We start from the raw sequence: 16,013 nt of genomic DNA on the forward strand, positions 1-16,013 counted from the left end.
CCATGGGACTCACTGTCTGTGGAAGACCAGCACAAAACCAGGACGGCTCCTGGGAACAGGAGGAACAGGGGCCAATCCATGTATGTCGGGGAGAGGATGGTGAGGCAGGCAATCAAGCTTCAGGAAGAGTTCGGTAATGGAACACAAGACAGGATGTGGGATGAAGAAGAAGCTGTGGTCTCCTCTGTAGTCTCCTACTCTGAGTCATATGCTGGACTGTGAGAGGTGCAGCTCATTTTCCTGTACTGGGAGGCCCTGCCTCTGAGAGAGTGGGTGTTGTGCTTCCTCTCCCCTCTCCACAGCCAACACAGGGCCTCAGCCAAGGAACTTGCACAGGAAAAGGATGACCGTACTCTCAGAGAAAGACAGGAGAGTGACAACCTCATTCCAGAGAAGCCAAGAGATCTTAGTGAAGCTGAGATGGGAGCTACCTTCAGATTCCACATTTTCTCTGTTCATTAAACTTTCTATGTGTGATGCTACCAAGTGCCCCACTGAGCCCTGGCATCAGGCTTTGCCCTGTAGGCATACAAGTGCATGGCGCATCCCCGTGTTATGTTGGATTCCTCAACTCAGCCAAATTGCATAACACAGTGATAGGACCCAACTTTCGGATGGCTTCATGTATAGTCCACCTAATAAGACTAAAATCTACTCACAGGAAGAACATTAGTCACCATTGATTAGAAGAGAAGAACAACAATTTCTGGAGGGGATATATTGTAAAGGAGAGTAGGATTTGACTGAGCAGAATCAAGATCCATGACATTCATTCTATAATCAGAAAAAGGTACATGAGGTGCATTTGAAGTTCTAGAGATGGGAACCTATGTCACAGATCAGACTCTTTTCTCATAGTCTTTTTTTTTTTTTTTTTTAAGATTTTGCTTTTATTTGTCAGAGAGAGAGAGAGAGAGAACAAGCTGGGAGAGTGGCAGACGGAGAGGGAGAAGCAGGCCCCCTGCTGAGCAGGGAGCCTGACTGGGGCTCCATCCCAGGACCCGGGGATCATAACCTCAGCTAAAGGCAGATGCTTAAACCAACTAACCCACCCAGGCTCCCCTCTCATAATATCTTTATCTGGTTTTGGTATCAAGGTAATTCTGGCTCTGGCTCTGTTAAAGGAGTTAGGACAAATCCTCTTCAAATTTCTGGAAGACTTTTTCTAGAATTAGTATACCTTCCTGAAATGTTTCACAGAGTTCACCAGTGAAGCCATCTGTGCTTCCCTGTGAGGTTGTTTTTTTTGGGGGTGGGGGGGGGGTGGGGGTTGTTTTGTTTTGTTTTGGCAGCAAAGGAAAGTTTATTGAGCCATAGTACAAAGTTTATTGAGTGATAGTACAAAGCTCTCGAACAGGGAGGGGACCCTAGAGGGTTGCCCCCTTGTGGGGTTTTTAACTAAAAAGTCAATATCTTTAATCAATAGCAATGTATTTATGACTTTTTGAGTGTCCTCTGGTAGTTGGAATCCTTCAGGACTGCCCATTGTTGGGCAGTATAAACAAACTCATATAAACACCGTATGAGTTTGCCTATTATAGTTTGGTTTGTGAGGACTTAAGATAATGTATTTGCAGTGTTTACAACCCAGGGAAGCTGCTTAGAAAACTATAGTCTTTTTTTTTTTAAGATTTTATTTATCTATTTGAGAGAGAGAGAGAGAGAGAGAGAGCACAGCTCAGGGGTGGGGAGAGAGAGGCAAAGAGAGAGGGAGAGGGACGAGCTCCACTGAGCAGGGAGCCCAACTCGGGGCTTGATCCCAGGACCCCAGGACCGTGACCTGAGGCAGATGTTTAACCAATGGAGCCCCCCAGGCACCCCTCTAGTCATTATTATTGCTATCTTCTAAGGAGAAAAAGAACCATCTTTAATGAAGACAAAAAAAATCCTCTAGGTTAATTTTATACTATAGAATGACAGAAATTCAAAGGATTCAAATACTAAACATCTAGGAGGAATAAAAACATCAATATTGAATCTCAGGGGCTTTTCATTGTCCCTTTGCTCTTCTCTGAGCTAATACAATCTTTTAAGCAGCAAGCAATCATCTTTTCTAAGACTGCCCCTCTACCCCACATATGGATATAGAAATGTCAGGTGAGTCCTTTTCCAAAGCTTGGGGGGCCCATAGATGACTGGCTCTGCCCTCCTTCTGTGGCTCTAGTGAGTAGTTGCAGCCAAGAGGCAGGTGTCCCTCATTCTCCTGGAGACTCTTCCAATAGCTATGTCCTGGTCACAGAAGCCCTTGGACGTGAGGAGCAGGGTAGGTCATGCTGCTTGGATCTCACATGTCTTCTGGTCCTGGAGGACCAAGGTGGTTCCTCAGTTAATTCTGATGGAGGCCTTGGAGAAAAACTCCTGAGACATTGACCCTGGACTGTTTTCTTCTTGAGGCATCTTTCTACCCATTTCACAGGTTTGGAAATGGAGGTTAAGAAAGCTTGAGTGATTTGCCAAAGTCAAAATGCTAGGGAGTAGACGATGTTTCCAGCAGAAATGTCCACAATAGCCAAACTGTGGAAGGAGCCTCCGTGTCCATCGAAAGATGAATGGATAAAGAAGATGTGGTTCATGTATACAATGGAATATTCCTCAGCCATTAGAAACGACAAATACCCACCGTTTGCTTCCACATGGATGGAACTGGAGGGTATTATGCTGAGTGAAGTAAGTCAATAGGAGAAGGACAAACAGTGTATGTTCTCATTCATGTGGGGAATATAAATAATAGTGAAAGGGAATATAAGGGAAGGGAGAAGAAATGTATGAGAAATATCAGAAAGGGAGACAGAACATGACTCCTAACTCTGGGAAACGAACTAGGGGTGGTGGAAGGGGAGGAGGGTCGGGGGTGGGGGTGAATGGGTGACGGGCACTGAGGGGGGCACTTGACGGGATGAACACTGGGTGTTATTCTGTATGTTGGTAACTTGAACACCAATAAAAAATAAATTTATCAAAAAAAAATGCTAGGGAGTAGAGCTGTGATTGCAGCTTGGGCCTGTCCCCAAACCCATGCAGCATTTTTTTTTAAACATTTCAGCATTATAGAATTAAAATTGACAAAACTGGAAAATATTTAAAGTATACATCATGGTGGCTTGATATACATATATACACACATTGTGAAAGGATTTCCCTATCCCCCACCTAGATAATTAGCATATCCGTCATCTCATATATTTATCTTTTTGGCAGGTGTGGGGTGTGGTGGGGGTGGGGGATGTGAGAACATTTAAGTCCTACTTACTTTCTTGGCAAATTTCAATTATACATTATAGTATTGTCAACTGTAGCCTCCATGGTTTACATTAGATCTTCTCACCTTATTCATCTTAGAGTTGAAAGTTTGTACCCTTTTACCAACTTGTCTCTATTTCCCCCTTCCTCAACCCCTGGAACCCCTTTTCCACTGTCTGTTTTATAAATTATAAATTAGACTTTTTTTTTTTTTTTTTTAGGTTCCACATATAAGTGGTACCATGCTGTGTCTCTCTGGCTTATTTCACTCAACCAACCATGCAGTTTTTTGTTTTTTTTCTTTGAAAGAGAGAGCAGGAGAGAAGGGCAAAGGGAGAAGGAAAGAGTCCTCAGACTCCCCGCTGTGTGAGGAGCCCAATCTTATCCTAGGACCCTGAGATCCCAACCTGAGCCAAAATCAAGAGTCTGAAGCTAAGCCTACTGAGCCATCCAGGCGCCCTGCCCATGCAGCTTTTAATCACTAGGCCAGATGATGTGTGTAAAGCGAAGGCCCAATGGTTCTGACAGAGCAGGGACTCACTTAGCATTTTTTTCTGTTTCCTCTCCACTGGAAGCACAGAGGTAACTCTGCTGACTGAGCAGATGTCAATAAGTTGAATGTGGAAATATTCTGGAGCCCTGATGTCTGCAAGGAGAGCCAGAGAGGCCAGCGTGTAAGAGACCAGGCAAGCACACCTGGTCATAGGTCTCAAGGCCGGGATGCAGATCAGTCTGCTTTCATTATCGAAAGGGGAGGAGGGAGGCATGGAGCTTACTGGGTAAGAAGATCCTGTTGTGAGCCAGGCGTTCTGCATTTGAATCCCTGCTGAACCTCTTCCTAGTGCTCTGATCTTGGGCAAATTAGTAACTTCTCTGAGGTTCAGTATCCTGAATGGTAAACTGGAGATACTACTGGATACTATTGGTGGAAACTAATGCTGTGGATGCTACAGCATAAGCTTGCTGTGATGGTTGAATGAGTTAATATATGTAAAGCCTTGGAGCAGTTGTGGGCATCCTGCTAGTATTTCTAATTGGCTGCCCGTGGGCTGGGGGCCGAGTAAAAGGTGGCTCCAGGCTGAGAAACACGGTGTGAAACTGCCCACGGAAGTCTGGCACAAGTCCAGTCAGGCTGAATTGCATAGTGAGGCAGTGTCCTGCGGAGAGGACCACATTCAGGGAGTTTTAGCCTGGAGCTGAGGGCTCCTGGGAGTCCCATGTGTCACTGCACTTAGCACCTTGCACATCTCATGATCCCTTACAAGTCTGGGCATCAGGGATCATCCCCATTTATAGATGCTGAAGCTAAGACTCTTCATAAAGAGAAGAGCTGAGATCTGAAGCACAATCGATCTGATTCTGCTGCGTATGCTCTCAGGGTCATGGATACAGCCTTGTGAGGAGGGCGGTGGTGCCCAAGAGGTTTTGCACCCTGAAAGGAAGTCGGGACGAAGACACTGGAGAGAAGAGTGTGCAGAGCTGTGGAGAAAGCAGAGCAATCTGGGGACTGTCTTTTGAGCAAACACACCTGCCTTCCCAGGTCCTGTGACCAGCCACAGGCTGCAAGGCCGCCTTCTGTGTTTTGTCTTGCAACGACTCTCTTTCTCCGTGGGGCCTCTTGTACTGTTTCTTCCTTAGGCCTCTTTGCTGGGCCCCACCTCCCCACTGCCAGCTTTCACTCTTCTCTCTCAGGACCTGAGAAGGATGGTTGTCATCACCCAAAGCACGGGGAGTTCCATTTCTCAGGAGGGAACTGCAGGTTCTGGCAGCATCGCTTAGGATGGAGGCCAGGGCGCTGCTACAGTAGATTTGAGGAGACCAAACGCCTGGGGGCCAGGGGTCAGAACAAGGGTCCATTCTCTCATTTGCTCTCAACCACAGACCTCTGATGGAGGTGATAGGCTGGTTGTTTTAGGGGTGAGGAAACAGGGCTCTGAGAAGGTGTGACCTGAGGGGGTGAGAACTCTCAGAGCCCTGTGCTGCTGGGACCACACTGAACAGTCTCTTCAGTCTTCAATAATTTGGGGTGGTTGGGGCACACTTGGAGATGGGGGTGGGGCTTCAAAGTCTATTACTTGGATGTAACACCAGCCCACCCCAAGCCCAAATTTCTCCCCATCTCATACTATTTATGGCAAACTCACCTGCTGAGAAGAGGAGGGTGAAAACATGTGGCCATCTTTAGCCAGAGGAGAAGTGACTTTTCAGGAATCCAAGTCTGGGGGTTTTCTCATTGTCTTTGTAGTCAGGACTCAAGGAGAGTGTCCAAATACAACAGCCTGCAGAGAATCCGAGGGAGAGGAGGCATTGGGGGTCCTCAGAGCGGGGCTCTTCGCCCTTTCCCAGCTCTTCACGGCTCCCTCTGGACCCCGGAACTCAGTGCCATCTCCCTAAATTGTTGCCGTGGCTAAGAAATAAATTTAAGAAGCTAATTCCTACTGAGATATTTTGTTTGTTTACTTTAAATTTTTAAAAAGATTTTATTTATCTGAGAGAGAGAGAGAGAGAGAGAAAGAATCACATTGAATGGGGCAATGGCCATTTTAAGGAGAAGCAACTGGCTAAGGTGGAGGTGGTCCCTTTGAGAGAAGGATTTTGGGGCACCTGGGTGGCTCAGTTGGTTGAGCATCGGCCTCATGCTCAGTTCATGATTCCAGGGTCCTGAGATCGAGTGCTGCGTCAGGCTCCCTGTTGAGCAGGAAGTCTGCTTCTCTCTCCCTCTGCCTCACCTCCCCACTGCTCCTTCCCTCTCTTTTTCTTTCTCTCATTCTCAAGTAAATAAATAAAATCTTTAAAAGAAAAAAAAAGAAGGATTCTTTGGGGTATGCTCTGGGCATGTGTTGAGGGCTAAGGAAGGAGGAGCTCTATCGTATAAGAGCCTCGTATAACACAGGCTTGGTGTTGGGACAAAGTTCACTTTTTCATGGCTTTGTCTTGTTTCTATTTTTAAAATAGATTTTAGTTATTTAATTGAGATAGAGAGTGAGAGAGAGCATGAGCAGGGGGAGGGGTTGGCAGAGAGGGAGAAGCAGACTCTCTGCTGAGCAGGGATCCTGGTGTGAGACTCGATCCCAGGACCCTGGCATCATGACCTGAGCTGAAGGCAGATGCTAGCTGACTGAGCCACCCAGGCATTGGTCTTGTTTCTAGCTTACTGGGGTTTAATACTTTCATTTAGCCTGGGGGTGGGGTTGAAGGTCTATCCCATCACCCTCTGGCATCTTCTCTTCATCAGTTCCCCTTTCCCTTTCTGGGATGCTCTCTTCATTTTCCTGAGCTTGTTTCCCCAAGGTGGTCGCTGTGAACTTTTAGTGGCAGGTTGATGGGATGGCCCGTCATGGGCAGATACCTACACCCACCTTGACTGGCTTCTTTCTCAGCCCCAGGCTCAGGATGTCCTGTGCCTCACCATTCCACTGTGGCTCCCAATGTACCGGGACTGAGGGATTGGGACATAGGGAATATGTTTTCTTGAGCCATTGCCTCAAGGGTTCAGGTTAATTTACATTGCCTGGCCCTGGCCAATGGTGCTACTCAAAATATGTTTAATGAACTGTTAAACCAAACCCACGTCTTCCTAGCTGACGTGGGAGAGAGTTGGCATATCAGCTCTCCCTCTGCGTGGGCATTGCAAGAAATATCTGCACACAGGCAACAATCAGTTCACTTGTGCTTCGCGAGCTCCTGCCTTTGGCCCAGCCCTGTCCCAGTGTCCTGGGCACTCTTAACATAAGTCCCCAGGGGTGCTAACAATTTACTAGAGAAAAATGAGGCTAGGTGGAGGAGATGTTCCAAATGCTAAAAGAGTTTTCAGTGCCCTGAAAGTTTTTTTTTTTTTTTTCAATGACAGCTCCCTTGAATCTTAACCACCTTTCAAACAAATGCCAGGATAGCTTTACATAGGTAGGGGATTAAAGAGCCATCTTCCTGTTGGGGGTGAGGGAGGAGGGGAGTGGGGGAAGGAGAGAAGGAATATTCAGGAAATACAAGGTATTAGGAAAGACAGAGAGAAGTAGAGTGGGGGCTGGGTGAGGTTGGGAGCAGACTGTGTGGGGAGTATGATGTTGGTATGAGAAGGGATATGAAATCAGTGGTATGATTCTGGATATGTTGAATTCGAGATGCCCAATCAAATGGAGATGAAGAGAAGGTAGAGAAGGGTTGAGGGAGGACAGTAAAGATCTATGGGTCATCAGCATATAGGGGGCATTTAGAGCCATGACACGCAATCACTGAACGAGATACTTAATAGGGCAAGAAGACCAAGGACTGAGCAAGTCCTACCATATCCATAGCCTCAGGTTTTTTGGTGCTGAAAAGAAAAAAAATAAAAACCTGATCAGGCCACTAGGTATTATTATCGTTATCACTATTACTTCTGGCAGTGGTGCTGCTCTGGTTGTTTGGTACAGCTCTCTCGCCGACTCGTATAGAAGCTAAATAAGCACAGTTTTGCAATCTGGCTTTTACACTGTAGCCTCTGTCCTGACTGAGCAGCCCACTGAGAATCTTCCTGAAAGAGTGCAGTTGGATTTGTGCCTGCTAAGGCCTTCTGAGGGGCAGCCCGCAACAGAGGGCGTCAGCATAATGGCATAAGGGAAGTGCCAAAAAGACGGCCCCCAGCCTAACATTCCACAAAGCCAAGTGGTGACACTGAATGGTAGGAGGTGGGACGGAAGACATGCTGGTAAGCTGCTGGCAAGTACTGAACACCAAAAAAATCACTTGAGAGTTAAGAAAAAGAAAAAGAAATTATGATTCAAATTATGCCCCATTATACCTGTGATACTAAACTTGGCTATTGCAACCAATTTGAAATTATGAGGACATGGGTACCCATGCGGACCTGGGCAGAGAGTCCTCCTCAGACCACCTTTGGATAAGTATGCCAGACTTCTGTTTGGGGGAGGAACATTTCCGGGTCCAGGAGGGGAGTATGGAGGTAGTACAAGGGTGTCCCTTCCTTATACCATGTGTGAGCATACATCCTCAGGGAATTTCTAAGACATCCTCTTTCTAGTCTTAGATCTGCAACATTTGGACATAATGTCCGAAACCAGGGTGCCTGGGTGGCTCAGTCAGTTAAGCATCTGCCTTTGGCTCAGGTCATGATCCCAGGGTCCTGGGATGGAGCCCCACGTGGGGTCCCTGCTCAGCGTGTAGTCTGCTTCTCCCTTCTCTGCTCTTGTGCTCTCATATTCTCTCTCTCTCTTTCCCTTTCAAATAAACCAATAAATAAAATCTAAAAAAAATAAATCTTTGAAATTATAAGAACTGTTTTTCTTCTTCCTGGAGTAGACAGATAGCTTCTAAATGTACCTCTTACCCCTCTCCTGCCCACCTCTGAACGGGGCCAAGAGCTGCAGGGCTCCTTGCCCCTCTTCCTCATCTGATTAAGCTTCTCACCTCTCAAATGCTGCCCATCTGGCCTTCAAGGATCAGAAACCACCTCAGCTCAGTGCCCCAAGGAGAAGATGTTCTGTTCTCTAACCCCCAGGGCTGGGTCCAAGGCTATTCCTGGAACAGTGGTCCTGGACTTGTCAGGAGGACATGCACTGGACCTCGATGTCCACAACCTACCTCCTACCCTGTCTGGAGCTATGAGAATCCCCCTCCCCCATTATTACCCTTCCTTGAGAGCATGGATCCAACCGGACTTCCCCCAGCACTGCAGGCCCTGACCAGGGGATGCATTTCTTTCTTTCTTTTCCTTCTTTCCTTCTTTCTTCCTTTCTTCTTTCTTTCTTTCTTTCTTTTTTTTTTTTTGCTTTTTTGGTGCAAAATGGTGATTTTATTAAAATCACCTGTGCGTGCATAGGAAGAGCTGTGACCACTGCTACCTGCTGCTCCCTGATGCTCCAGGATTATGAGCAAGTGATTTTTACCTTGTGGTTGGGAGAAATAAAGATAAGGGAAATTCCAAAAGGACTTTCATATGTTAAAGAAGACTCGTAGGATCCCAGAGGAAAGTTATAATCTACCTATCTCAAGTATTTGTTGAGGGGCTGCAGGTTATAAGGAGACTTAATTTTACATACAATCTCTCTGCCTTTGTTTCTCACATCATCTCCCCCTGAACAATTTTGACCCTGAAATCTTTAAAGTTGCTGAGGGTGGAAGGTCTCATCTTCTGTAACTTCTTCCTGCTGAATAGGGGCATAGAGGTGTTCCTACCTGTGGATCAACATAGGTCAGTTGGGGTGTTTATTTTTATTTTTTATGAAGATTTTATTTATTTATTTATTTATTTATTTATTTATTTATTTATCTATCTATCTATCCATGAGAGACACAGAGAGAGAAGCAGAGACACAGGCAGAGGGAGAAGCAGGCTCCCTGCAGGGAGCCTGACGTGGGACTCGATTCCTGGACCCAGGATCACGCCCTGAGCTAAAGGCAGATGCTCAACCACTGAGCCACCCAGGTGCCCCAGTTGGGAGTTTAAATAAAGGAGTTACCAAAAAGGCAGAGGCAGCCAATCCAAGGTAGACAACATATATGAACCTCCTTGAGTAGGAAGGGTCATCTGCTGGCTGGAAGCCACGGCAGTGAAGGAGTCTTGGCACCAGTCAGGGAGATGCCAGAAAAAATCAAATAAGGTTATTATAAGAGAAGCCTGAATAAAAAGACCTTTGATAGTTAACTAAAATCTTCCTCCAGTCCTCTGTTGTTTGAAGAGAAATTTGAGGTCTTCCACGGATTTATGGGAATAAGGAAGCACGTTAGTTTGCACATTGGTTTCCTGTGAAGGAGATACAGTTTTTTATTCTAGATATATGAGCCCATGAAGATGCCCCTCTAACTTTACTGCAATGGGAGTAAATAATATGACCCAGTAGGGGCCCTTCCATTTTGGAGTTAAATCCCCTACTGTATTAGACCTCCAACCCTCTAAATAAACCAGGTCTCTGGGGTTTATGTGGGGTGGGTTGCTAGTGACTGTCAGATCAGGTTCAAAAAAGGATATGGTTCGCATATTCATTAGATATTTATTAATTAACCCGACCTCAAGTGAATAAGTGAACAGAGCATTATAGTTTCCATCTACTGATAGGTCTACAGTGGGAAAAGTTATTCCATACAGTAATGCAAAGGGACTTTACCCTATTGGTTGTTTCGAGGCAATCTCAGGGGATGCCTTTCTTTCAGGGCTCCTCTTCTTGACTTTACACAATTCCTCCTTCCTCCTTCTGCAGTTTTATCATGCTACTCCTTCCTCTGCATCTGCTCTCAGGTTGAAGGGCTTAAAATCTCTCCTTCCAGCTCCTAGATCCTTCTTCCTTCATTCCTCCCTGCAGCTTTGGCATCTCAGCTCTGGAATAACAGCCTTCCTTTCCTCAAAGGAGCAGAGGCAAAGCTTTCTTCTCCAGTGCTCATAACTCTGGGAAATGAACAAAGGGTTGTGGAAGGGGAGGTGGAAGGGGGTTTGGAGTAACTGGGTGACAGGCACTGAGGAGGGCACTTGATAGGATGAGCAAATAGAACTTCAATAAAAAAAAAAAAATTTAAATTAAAAAAAAAAAGGACTCCATTTCAGTGGTTGGAACTCAATCCATGCCTCCATACTGAGAAAAGAATGGGCTCCAGGTGAGCGACATGAAGGCCGTAACAACACAGCAAAATGGAGATGGAGAAGGGAATGAGAGTCATGACAGCATGAAGACAAACAGATGGGACTCTGTCACTGGCTTAATGTGGAACGGAAGAGGAAGAAGAATCAAAGATAAGGCTATGTTCCTATCGTGGCTCTCAGTTGTGCCTTGGAAACACATAGGAGGGATCCCTGGGTGGCGCAGCAGTTTGGCGCCTGCCTTTGGCCCAGGGCGCGATCCTGGAGACCTGGGATCGAATCCCACGTCGGGCTCCCGGTGCATGGAGCCTGCTTCTCCCTCTGCCTGTGTCTCTGCCTCTCTCTCTCTCTCTGTGTGACTATCATAAATAAAAATAAAAAAATAAAAAAATAAATTAAAAAAATAAAAATAAATTTAAAAAAAAGGAAACACATAGGAGTCAGAGGAGGAGGCCCGGAAGAAGGAACATTTATACCAGGACCTGAAGTTGTAGAGGCACTTTCCTAGGAAGAGAGGGTGGGGGAAGCATGTACAAGAGAGAATGTGGCTTTGGCCAGGGACTGAGGAAGGTTCTCCATCATGCAAGCCTAGGGGGCTAGTTGGGTGGAGTCATCTGCAGAGGGGCAACCAGCAGAGAGCATCGCTCCACCCTGGGAGCTTCCCAGGGCCCTTTGGACTCCCCTGCAATGAATCAGGGGCTCAACTCTCTCTCTTTCCTCCCCAGATTCCCACCATCCACTGCATCTTTTGGAGGTTTTCTCCATTTATACCTGGCCATGAAATAGGCCACGAAGCATCCTCTCCCTACATATACTTTTCAGTGTTGGAGTTTTGCTGCCAATCACTTCAAACACAGGAATATTGCAAGAGTCTTTAAAAATCTTACCACGGTTGGGACACTTGGGTGGCTCAGCAGTTGAGCATCTGCCTGAGCATCGGCTCAGGGAGTGATCCTGGAGTCCTGGGATCAAGTCCTACATCAGTGGAGCCTGCTTCTCCCTCTACCTGTGTCCCTGCCTTTCTTTCTCTCTCTCTGTCTCTCATGAATAAACAAATAAAATCTTAAAAAAAAAATCTTACCACTTTCTTATAATCTATGAAAACCTGCTACTCTCTTTCCACAGTTGGCCATTATAGTGTCAGGAGGCAGACAAAGCTCTGTTTAAACCTGGATTCTCCAATTGCTGCTTGTGTGACTCTGTGTGTGAACTTCAGCCTTTCTATCTTCAGTTTTTGCCCCAGAAAAAAATAAAATAGTAGCATCAGGAAGAATTGTAAGGACTAAATTAGTACATATAAACTATTTAATTATTTTTAAATGTCATATGTTTTGAGGAGACCTGGAGGTGGCATCAGCAGAAATGGCAGAAGAGGGAGCTCCAAAGGACAGTCCCTTCACAGAAACAGTGAGAAGAGCACAGATCGTCAGAATCAACTTTATCTAAGTTTTACAGCAACCAGGAGAACGATGAGTCATGATAAGGCAGCTTAACCGGAGTAGGAGAGCTTTGTGGCATTTAAAACTTAGCCTTTGTCCCAACCGGCTCCATTCCTGATGTGGGTCCCTGGCTCCAGCAGAAGCAAAATGGACCTTGTTGTCAAAGAATCGTGTTTTTTGTTTGTTTGTTTGTTTGTTTGTTTGTTTGTTTTTACCTTTCTACTGTTGTCTTTATTTCACCTGACTTGTAACTCCTTTGGGCCAATAAGCAGTTTTCTGTGAAAATATTGAAAGGTAACTGGACAAGTTCTTATGACCCAGGGCAAAATATTAGGGTTAAGTCCAACAAGAGACATGCCAGAAACCAGAGAGGAAAATCTTGGGGGGAGAGTTACTTTCGAGAGTGAGCTTCAAAACACCCTCACACATGATGGGGAATCTAGAAAACCACACACAACTTCCAGAGCAGAAAGACTTGAGAAGAACCTGAGCTTTCCCCTCCATTTGATCTGCAGGCTCAGTGCAAGCAGGAAGATACAGAATGGATTTGTGGTGTCCATGTTTGGAAAGACAGGACATGCTACCCATTGTCAGTCTCGTGAGTCTTTGTTCTTCCATATTCTGGTCATAAAGACATTATCTGAGCACTTCAGTCCTCAGAACATTCTGATTCTCTCTGTCTGTTGTTGTCGCTACTGTATGATTTTGATCTCTCCACCTTGAGGATGGGATGCTAATCAAAGCTTCTATGGGACTGAAGTTTGAACCCAAGTGACCCTATTCCTTTTCTTCAAAACTGAAAGCTTTCTGTGAACTCTCATGAACAAAATGAGGAAAAAGATCCATCCTTCTCATGGCTTGGAATTTCTTGTTAGAGAGACTTTAGCACCTGTAGGCAGCATCAGGGCCCTAGAGAAATCATATAGAAACAATGCAAGGAAAAATTATAATGAGACTCATGCACAAAACACTTTTTTGAGTCAATTTTACTAAGGTATAGGTTGTGCATATCAAAATGAGCCCATTCAAAGTGAAGATTTCAATGAATTTTGATATATGTGCACCACTGTATAACTACCATCCTAATCAAGATACAGGACATTTCCATTACTACAGAAAGCATTTTCATGCCCCTCTGTAATCAACACTCTTTCATCTCCTACCCATTTAACTACTGGTTGGCTCTCTGTCTCTAGAAATATCACTAATTGTTGACTGCTATATATTTGAACACTCTATGTCTAGCTTTTTTTTACTAGCATAATGTTTTTACCCTAGAGGAAGGAAAAATATATATGTTCACATAAGAACCTGAAAAAGAATATAACAGCTTTATTTGTACTAGTCTTAAACAGGAAAAAAAAAAAAAAAAACCCGAGTCTTTCTTCAGTGAGTGAGTGGATAGTCAAGCTGTGGTACCTCCCTCCATACAACAGATTACTATTCTGCATTTAAAAAGAATCTGGTACACATAACAGTTGGATGGCTCTCAAGGATATTATGCTGAGTGAAAAAAATCCAATCTCAAAGGATCACGTACTATGTGATTCCAGTTTTATAATACTCTGAACGATAAGATTACGATGTAGAGAAGAGATCAGTGGCTATCAGGCTCCAGAATCTGTAAAGGAGTGGCATGGTAGGGCCTCTGTGGTGATGGAAAAGTTAGTTATGTGTCCTGATTTTGGTGGTTATTTGAAAAATCTATACATGTGACAAATTTTCATAATAACATACACCAAAAAATGAGTACACATAAAAACTGATGAGATTTGAATAAGGTACATAGTTTAGTTAATAGTATTTTACCAATATCTGTTTCCTAGTTTGTAGAATACGTTATGCTTATTTCATTGGGAAAGATGGATTAAAAATACACAGAGACTCCCTGTACTATGTTTGGTAACTTCTTGGGATTCTTAAACTATATAAAAATGAATTGTATTGAACTAAAATTTTTTTGATAGCGTGTTTGATTCTTTTTGAGACTTCATTGAATCTATAGGCCTAGAGGAAATTAATTTACATTATTGAATCTTTCATTCAGTAATCATGGTCTGTTTCTCCATTTATTTCTGGATCTTAGCTGGCTTTTCTTAATTATGCTATTTTTCTTCAGAGAAATTACACCACTTGTATAGATTTATTCCTAGATGCTTAATATCTTCTGCACTATTTAAAACTCAATTTTTAACTTTTTTGTTGGATATTTCATTTTTTTAAGATTTATCTATTTGAGAGAGAGCACGTGTGAATGAGCGGGAGGGGCAGAGAGAGAGGGAGAGGGAGAGAGAGTATCCCAAGCAGACTCTATGCTGAAGTCGGACCCTGAGATCAGGACCTGAACTGAAACCGAGAGTTAGATGTTTAACCGACTGCACCACCTAGGCACCCCTAGATAGTTTATTCTTTATTCCTTTTTATCTGGCTTCCTCTTCTCTCCTTTATTCTTTTCACAGTGGACATAAATGACCTCTATGTGCTCAATCATCATGGCACCTTTTAGGCTTCATTTTAATTTAGTCTTAGTAGATGCCTTAGATGAATTTGTATATCATACTTACTGTGTCTGGGTGATTCTTTTTCATGAGCCTCTTGAGTATCAAGGATACAAGACCCAAAGATAACATGTCTGTGTTTTTCTGGGTTCAGTAAGAACAACTGGACCCATCTGTGAACACTCAAGAAGCCTGACCATGGAGGGGGATTATGGGGTTGGGATTGCTAGAGCATGGGCTGAAGGACTTAGGTCTGAAGAGGGAGGACCCTGTACAGATGGCAGCCTCGCCTCAGAAGCTCATCTTCTCCTTCTTGAGTGTAATCGATGCACAATGCTACATTAGTTTCAGGTGTACAACATGGTGAATGAACAGGTTTATGAGTGATGCTCTGCTCACCACAAGTATAGTTGCTCTCTGTCATATACAACACTGTTAGAGTAGCATGGACTATATTCTCTACACTGTGCTTTTTATTCCTGTGACTTATTCATTCTGTAACTAGAAGCTTGTACCTCCTTCACCCATTTTTTACAAGATTTTATTTGTTTACTCATGAGAGACACACACACACAGAGGCAGAGACATAGGCAGAGAGAGAAGCAGGCTCTATGCAAGGAGCCTGATGTGGGACTCGATCTCGGATCCCGGGATCACGTCCTGAGCCAAAGACAGACACTCAACCGCTGAGCCAACCAGGCATCCCATCCTTCACCCATTTTGATGACGATCAGTTTGTTCTCTGTATTTATAGGTCTTTTTTTTTAATTAAAAAAATTTTTATTATTCACTCATATGTGGAATGTAAGAAATAGTGAAAGGGATTATAAGGGAAAGGAGGGGAACTGAGTGGGAAAAATTAGAGAGGGAGACAAACCATGAGAGACTCTTAACTCTGGGAAGCAAACAAAGGACTATGGAAGGTGAAGTGGGTGGGGGGATGAGGTGACTGGATGATGGGCACAAGTGCCCTCACTTGATGGGATGAGCACTGGGTATTATACTATATGTTGGCAAATTGAATTTAAATAAAAAATAATTGTATTTATAGGTCTTATTCTGCTTTTTGTTTATTTATTCTTTTTTTGTTAGATTTCATATATAAAAAAATCATATGGTATTTGTCTTTCTTTGATTTATTTTACCCAGTACCCTCTAGGCCCATTTGTGGATTCCTGTAAAAAAGAAAGAAGAGAGAGAGAGAGAAAGGAAGTGCTTTTTCTTCTTCTTCTTCTTCTTCTTCTTCTTCTTCTTCTTCTTCTTCTT

At 44.1% G+C, this 16,013-nt stretch overlaps 1 long non-coding RNA gene across 3 annotated transcripts; it reads right to left on the reverse strand.

The window, feature by feature from the left end:
* Window positions 1–3,559: 3,559 nt before the first annotated feature.
* LOC144311484 (uncharacterized) lies at window positions 3,560–9,824 on the reverse strand. 3 transcript variants are annotated; one of them, XR_013377087.1, is made up of 4 exons: window positions 9,699–9,824; window positions 7,525–7,552; window positions 5,385–5,519; window positions 3,560–4,935 (listed from the first exon to the last, which is right to left on the reverse strand). It is a non-coding gene; the product is annotated as an uncharacterized LOC144311484 (long non-coding RNA). The 3 variants fall into 3 exon arrangements; XR_013377086.1 differs by lacking the exon at window positions 7,525–7,552; XR_013377088.1 differs by lacking the exons at window positions 7,525–7,552; window positions 9,699–9,824 and adding an exon at window positions 6,600–7,517.
* Window positions 9,825–16,013: the final 6,189 nt, after the last annotated feature.

Source organism: Canis aureus, chromosome 3 (genome assembly GCF_053574225.1).
Source record: "Canis aureus isolate CA01 chromosome 3, VMU_Caureus_v.1.0, whole genome shotgun sequence".
NCBI classification, from domain to species: Eukaryota; Metazoa; Chordata; class Mammalia; order Carnivora; family Canidae; genus Canis; species Canis aureus.